Raw genomic sequence first — 8273 nt, 5'->3', positions numbered from 1 at the left:
AACTTTGTTGGGACTTGGGCGGGAACTTTCCCGCTCTATAGCTCATTTTTTGATATAAATATCAATCAAATCAAACACTCCCTTCACTACATTTTTCAATCACAAAATACCTAGGGGTGTGATGAGTAGGGGTGTCCATGTAAACCGAAGACCCAACAAAATCGACCAACTTGATCGAAACTGACCTGTCATGGCCGGATCTGGCACCTCCAATGGTCTATGACAGGGCTTAACCCTTAAAAACCAACTTCGACGGGTTGAGTGGCAGGTCTCATCCTCAAAATCCTAAGCAACCTGACCCAGCCTGACAAAAACTAAAAGAAGGCAAAAAATAACCTTGATCCAGTAACGATCTGGCGCTCCTCAGCTCTGATTTGGCCACATTTGGCCTTCCTTTACTCAGATCCACTCAAATCTGGCCAAGATCTACTCTCTTCCTCACTCAGATTATGCTTAAATTCGGCAAATCTAGCCCAGATCTACTCAAACTTGGCTAAAACTCCGGTAAGCCTGACTCTAACTCGGCCAAATCTCGTTAGATCTTGGCCAAATTTCCATAGACCCGAAGGAATATCAGCCAAATCTTTTTAGATCTGGCTAGATTTGACGAGATCTGACCAGATTCGGGCCAAAACCTGGCAAAATCGGAAAACCCAAAATCAACTGATTCACACCCTAAAGTCGATACGACCCGACTCGGTTGATTTGAAACTTCATTCGGGTTGGTTGTAGGTTGAAATCTTCCCCACCCGATAATGTCAGGTCGAGTTCGGGTTTGGCATAAACCCGACCTATGGACAACCCTAATGATGAGTAGAATGCGTTTGCAGGTGAAATAATTTTTCATCACACCCTTAAGTATTTTTGTGATTTAAAAATGTAGTAATCTCAAATTATAATTGATGCAAATTATTAATTTTTACCCAAAAAATAGAAAAGTCTTTGAGCATGCGCATGAGCGCATGCTTAGATGCTAGTAATTTATTATACATTAGTATTGCATAAATTGTAATAGTGCTACTATCTTCACAGAATTTTTTTATGGAATATCATTTTTTTTTATTTATTGTTATATATATTTTTTTAAAACCATGTAAAATGTCATTTATATCCTTTTTTAAAAATATATAAAAAATATATAATGCTAACTATGATAACTTTTTTTTTTTTTTAATTTCAATTCTTTATATAGTCACCCTAAATAGTAACAAGTCACGTTCTACCATAACTGCATCACTTTTGTTAGTAAGATTTTTTTTTCCTTTGAGAAGCTTTTTGCATGTTGGATAATAATAACTTGTTCCTTTCCTTTTCCGAATAAGTTACCCAGCTAAATTTTAATTCATGTTTTTTTTTTTTTTCCTTTTTTTTCTTTCAAGTTATACTTTTATTTATTACGTATTAGTGAAGCCAGAATTTTGGACTTTTCTTTTCTGAGTGATAAGTAGAAGCCGAGGGTCATAGTTTCACTTATTGGCTTGTCGTCACACAGTCGTGATTTACGGACAGACCATATATGAAGGAGAAATACTTCTCTTAATACTCCAATATTTTAGTCATAGACACGGCTTTGAAGCAATCAAATTGATGAAATAAGGTATGGAACTATGAATACCGGACAAAAAGTTTCAAAAGAGTTAAAAAGCACATTAAAAAAAAGGGGGTTAAAAAGCAATAATCGTGGAGCCACCACATTATAAGTTTAAATCATATAATATATATTTCTTCAGGATACTAAATAATAGATTCAATAGACTTAATTAAAAGATATATCATATCCTATCCCAAAAAAAAAAAATGTGCCATAAACTTGGAAGGAGGTTAGAGGCCCCAAGTTTCATTCACTACATTATCAATGCATAGAGTTTTTGGGATGTCTCATAGGTAGGAAGTAGAATAATTTGGTTAAAGATTGGAACACCACTTCATTTTTTAAAACTGCCTTCTTCTTCTTTTTTCTCATCCTTAAACTTCAAAGAAAATTTTCATATGGAACATGTGACCAATAGTTTCATGTCAAATGCTCACCTCATGTGTGTCTTTTTTCTATTTTTGTTTTGTTTTATGATCAAAATGCAAAAACACCCTTTGGGGTTTGGGTGGTTGCAAAAATACCCTCTGAGGTTTAAGTAGTTGCAAAAACATTTCACAAGGTTTCAAACATTTCATATGCTTAAATTTGATGAATTTAGCCCAGATCTACTCAAACTTGGCCAAAACTCCGGTAAGCCCGACTCTAATTCGGCCAAATCTCGTTAGATCTTGGCCAAATTTCCATAGATCCGAAGGAATATTAGCCAAATCTCATTAGATCCGGCTAGATTTGACGAGATCCTACCAGATTCTGGCCAAAACCAGACAATATTAGAAAACCCAAAACCGACTGATTCACACCCGAAAGTCGATACGACCCTACCCAGTTGATCTGAAACTTCATTCGGGTTGGTTGTAGGTTGAAATCTTCCCCACCCGATAATGTCGGGTTGAGTTCGAGTTGGGCATAAACCCGACCCGTGGACAACCCTAATGATGAGTAGAATGTGTTTGCAGGTGAAATAATTTTTCACCACATCCTTAAGCATTTTTGTGATTGAAAAATGTAGTAATCTCAAATTATAATTGATGCAAATTATTAATTTTTACCCAAAAAATAGAGAAGCCTTTGAGCATGCGCATGAGCGCGTGCGTAGATGCTAGTAATTTATTATACATTAGTATTGCATAAATTGTACTAGTGCTACTAACTTCATAGATTTTTTTATGGAATATCATTTTTTTTTATTGTTATATATATATATATATATTTTTTTTAAAATCATGTAAAATGTCATTTATATCCTTTTTTTCTATATATAAAAAAAATTTTTTTTTTTTTAACAATTTCAATTCTTTATATAGTCACCCTAAATAGTAACAAGTCACGTTCTACCATAACTGCATCACTTTTATTAGTAAGATTTTTTTTTTTTTTTTATTATTTTGAGAAGCTTTTTGCATGTTGGATAATAATAACTTGTTCCTTTCCTTTTCTGAATAAGTTACACAGCTAAATTTTAATTCATGTTTTTTTTTTCAAGTTATACTTTTATTTATTACGTATTAGTGAAGCCAGAATGTTGGACTTTTCTTTTCTGAGTGATAAGTAGAAGCTGAGGGTCATAGTTTCACTTACTGGCTTGTCGTCACACAGTCGTGATTTACGGACAGACCATATATGAAGGAGAACTTATTGGCTTGTCATCACACAGTCGTGATTTACGGACAGACCATATATGGAGGAGAAATACTTCTCTTTCAGAAATACTTCTCTTAATACTCCAATATTTTAGTCATAGACACGGCTTTGAAGCAGTCAAATTGATGAAATAAGGTATGGAACTATGAACACCGGACAAAAAGTTTCAAAAGAGTTAAAAAGCACATAAAAAAAAAAGGGTTAAAAAGCAATAATCGTGGAGCCACCACATTATAAGTTTAAATCATATAATATATATTTCTTCAGGATACTAAATGATAGATTCAATAGACTTAAAAGATATATCATATCCTATCCAAAAAAAAAAAATGTGCCATAAACTAGGAAGGGGGTTAGAGGCCCCAAGTTTCATTCACTACATTATCAATGCATAGAGTTTTTGGGATGTCTCATGGGTAGGAAGTAGAATAATCTATATCTATATATTACTAAAAGCTGAAGCGTAGCGTTTAATGTTGCTACGCTCTAGTTAAGCCACGTCAGCACCACGTCATCATTTATTTTATTTTCTTTTATTATTATTATTTTTTTTTTTATCTATTGCCATTTATTGAGTCTCTTTTTAAATTCAGGTGTTACTTTATCTACATATCTATCGTGTGTCTCTCCATTAACCCATAACTCATACTCTTGAGATGTTGCTATTATATGGAATTCTTATAGTCGCCAATACTTTATCTCCATATCTACCGTGTGTCTCTCCATTAACCCAGACTCTTAAAATGCCGCTATTATATGGAATTCTTATAGTCACTAATACTTTATCTCCACATCTATCATGCGTCTTTCCATTAACCCAGACTCTTGAGATGCCGCTATTATATGGAATTTTTATAGTCACCGATAGATTGCAACCTCCTCACCTCCTCACCTCTCATTTTTTTTTCTATAAATTTTCAATTGTTCTCTGTTTACAAATTGATCTGTATGGCCTTCAATGTGATAGTTTCTTGAGTGTTTTTTCCGTTCTTTTGGTCATGGCTCAAGTTCGTCTACCAAAACCCAATCAAGTGAGCGCAAGAGATAGATAATGACTCTAGAGCTTGTAAACGAAACTAAAGCAGATGAGAGTTGAACATTGGTAGCCCAAGTCCAAAGGGTATAAACTGAAAATGAGTTCTGCTATTTGTATTATTCTTTTTTTTTTCTTTTTTATTCCCACCTCATTATTAGGAAAAAAAAAAACGTAGTTCAATTTTGAGTTTTATAAACGAGATTGAGTTTTCATGGTCTTAAAACTATTAATATATATATATATATATATATATTTTTTTTTTATAAATTATTTGAGTTGGGCATTTGATCATGTTTGTTATAAATTGTTTTATGGTTGCCATTCTCTAGACTGTAGGAATGTTACTTTCAATATGTTTGTTCAATGTGATGTTTTTATTTTGGTCTTTGTTTTATAGTAAGAGTGTTATTCATTTTCATCAAAGAGAAATTGTTATTGTTCTCTTTTTCCCATCATCTTATATGCTAAACTAAATTTCATTTTTATCTCTGTTTTGTTTGTTAATTTTTCAACAGATGTCAATGATCAAGACTCGCAATCATTGCAGGCTTTTTAATCTATTAAAGGTCATACTAATCAATTGGTAAGCATTCTTTTCTTAGAATATTTTGAAGGAAAGAGGAATAAAATTATTGCTTTTCTTGGGTGGTGCTTGATAATTTGCTTTTTATGGTTCAATACACAGCTATATTAGATTTCATTTCCTTATACTAATAATTTTTTTTTTATTGTTTAATTTGACTATTTGGTGTCCCAAAAATTGTGGGAAAATGGAAAAGAAAAGAGAGTAAAGTTTGAATCTTTTTTTTTTTTTTGGTGTATGGAACTTGGGATGTAATAGTTTAAATTTTTTTATCTTAATATTTAAAGGAAACTCTAATTCTTCAAAGTACATCAACTTAAGTAGATTGTTGTATTGTGGCTAGAATTTTTGTGTTTGGGACCTAAGTTGGCCTGTTTGGTTGACGAATAACTTTGGGGATTATTTAGCTTATGAGAAATTTTTTGGTATTTTAGGAGTGAGGAAATTCAAAGAATTGTGTTATTTTTAAATTCCATTAGTACCTAGCTTTATGCTAACTGTTGTGAGGATAGAAAAATTAATTGGTTCTTGATTTTTGAATACCTATCTTTAATATTGTGTACATGAACAATAATTGGATTTTTAGTTTTAGATTTTGAATTATGCTATTTTTTCAATAACTTGATTTTCTTTTTTTGAATATCTAGAATACTATGTACATGAGTTTTAGACAAATCTTAACAATACTATTTCTTTTGGATTTTACTATTTTTTTCCTTATTAAACACAATATGATATAGTTGATGTGTTCCAATGAAGGCAGAAGCAATTGCTATTTTTGGGCATAGCAACTGATACAATCTGATAACTTCCTGTAGCCATTTGAAATTCATAACTTGGAATGTTAATAGACATCTTCTCCGAGTTAAGAACAATTGGCCGAGTTAGCAAGTTTACAATTCGTATACGCTCTATTTTGATTTTTTGTGGGAATTCAAAAAAATAATAATTGAGTGATTTGTATAGGGACACATTTATAAATGTCTGTAGTAGACATGGGTGGAATCAATGGCATATTACTATTTGACAATTTGGTGGTCTTTGATGGAAATTGATATAAGTGAGGATTTATTAAATTTGATCATTTTGCTGAAGTAAGGTTTGTTTAATATGTATTTTATTTATATACCTTATTGTAAATAAGTTTTTGTACGTGATGACTCTAACCTATAAAACTTCACTTTCCTTCTTCTTTTTTTTCTTTTTTGTTTTGTAGTCTTATTCTTTTTTGTTGGCAACTAACTAGACATCACTTTTGGGAATGAAGGATTTAGCAACTGGTACGAAGGTTGCACCTCAAAATTTAGAAGAATTAAAATATAATACAATCTCATCATGGGAAGAAAAATAAAAATCTAATGTTGTGTTGGCATGTCCCTCCATTATTGGTTTTCAAATATCATATCTATAAAATTAAAAAAATAAAATAAAATAAAATAAAAAACCAAAATAATATAATGATATATTTGTAGAGATAGAGAGTTGGAAAATAATTTTAGAAATAGTTCAAGTTTTTAGGAGAAAACTATCTTCAATAAATTTTAAAGAATAAATTATAAATTATAAATTGGCCTCTGAGCACGCGCTCACGAATGTGCTCAAAGGTTCTTCTATTTTTTGAGTAAAAGTTAATAATTTGCACAAATTATAATTTGAGATTACTACATTTTTCAATTACAAAAATACCTAGGGGTGTAATGAAAAATTATTTCACCTACAAACACATTCTACTCCCTAGGTATTTTGTGATTGGAAGATGTAGTAATTTCAAATTATAATTGATGCAAATTATTAGCTTTTACCCAAAATAAGAGAGAAAAACACAAATGATCATCCTAAAATCAAATTACAATAGCAATACTGTCTAAACAAAACTTGCGAAAGCCATTGCCACTTTATTTCTTTCTTTGTCAACAAAGCTACAAAGTTTAAAGTATAATTAAAAGAAAGTTCAAAATGGCTTCAAATGTTTTTAGGACACAAAATAGAACTTCCATAGCAACAATTCATCAAAATTTATCAATCTTTCACGTACTTCAAATAAACAATAAAAAAGAATAAAAATTCTAACTTGCATTAAGTCATAGGAAATTACAATTCAGAGTTTAAATTACAAAGAAAACCAAACACAACTACAACTAATTAAAACTTAAACCAAATCTAGAAACCCAAATGTTTGATACTACCACACCTTCTTCTTGAGGGCATAAAATGTCCATGGTTGTGACAGTATTACCTCTATATTCTGTGTAGGTTAGGATGTCCCAAATCACATTTTCCAAAATGATCTTGAGGACGCCACCTAAGATATAATTGCGCCAGCGCCACTCTAAATATATGAATGACATACTTCATGGTCCCCTAAATGTTATTGCGAAGGACATTACAATATCGTTTGCCTCCTCTTCTCAAAAATCCCTTGTCTTGCTCTAGACGGCCATTCATTCTCGATAAATTTCAATGTAAATCTAAAACATGGAGAGAAACCCCAAAAAAAAGAAAAAAAAAAAAGGAAAAAAAGAGAAGCACAAAAAAGGAGAGATTGGAAATTTGGAATAACACTTACATGAATATTGTAGGGATAAGGGCCTGAAATTAGACATTGGGCCTTGGGCTTAATCCAGAGACATGACTGTGTTCGAGGAGGAGTAGATGATTGTGAGGGGTTCCAATTAAAGTTTCACAAGGAACGAACGAACAGAGGGTAGTTCGAGGAGGAAAATCTCCCTCGGATGTGATGAAGACACTTCAAATCTGTATTCCAATAATCCAAGTGATCTTCCAGGAGCCTCCAGTGATAAGAATGTTCATCATACACGTATAAGATTGATGGGAACTCCGAAATATCTAATGAAAAGCTGTTACCACCGCCTTAAATGTACTGCAGTTACTTTTTTTGCCGCATTTATGTAAAGAAGACTCCTGAACAGTGCTACCTTGACTACCACAACTCACAGAGGGCCAAAAGAGGAGTCTAATGGGACAAACACTCAAGTGAGGACTCAGATGATCGACAAGTGTAAGATTAAGATGGTCCGGAGCGAGTTATATAATGTAATAGAACCTTCATGAGAAGGGAGAGGGGGAAAAAGAGAGAAAGAACATTGTAGCAACCAGAATTGCACTTGTAATCAGTTCCATTGATCTATACAAATATTTGCCTCCTCGGACAATACATTCATCCAACCTTACGTGCTTTGCTCTTGCATGATTGTCCTTCAAATCTATCCTAATCGTTGTTATATTCACTAGAGCCTACTTCTTTGACCCACTTTTTATAAATTTATTGTATTGGGCTCATTAACCCATAATCTCATACATATTGGGCTTGGGTTGTAAACTGTGCCCCTACAAATATCATGGAAAAATTTTATAACACAAAAAATTAAAATTAAAAAAAAAAAAAAAAAAACCTTCAA

The 8273-nt window shown here is 32.2% G+C and overlaps 1 long non-coding RNA gene across 2 annotated transcripts; it reads left to right on the top strand.

Annotated features, from left to right (window-relative positions):
* The first annotated feature begins 4036 nt into the window (after window positions 1–4036).
* Window positions 4037–8062, top strand: LOC136070447 (uncharacterized). Of its 2 annotated transcripts, XR_010631679.1 has the most exons (3): window positions 4037–4355; window positions 4787–4854; window positions 7434–8062. It is a non-coding gene; the product is annotated as an uncharacterized LOC136070447 (long non-coding RNA). The 2 variants fall into 2 exon arrangements; XR_010631675.1 differs by lacking the exon at window positions 7434–8062 and having other exon boundaries at window positions 4787–5160.
* Window positions 8063–8273: the final 211 nt, after the last annotated feature.

This window comes from Quercus suber, unplaced genomic scaffold, assembly GCF_002906115.3.
Source record: "Quercus suber isolate HL8 unplaced genomic scaffold, Cork oak 2.0 scaffold_13, whole genome shotgun sequence".
Taxonomy (NCBI): domain Eukaryota; kingdom Viridiplantae; phylum Streptophyta; class Magnoliopsida; order Fagales; family Fagaceae; genus Quercus; species Quercus suber.
This window is presented reverse-complemented; position numbering and strand designations above follow the sequence as displayed.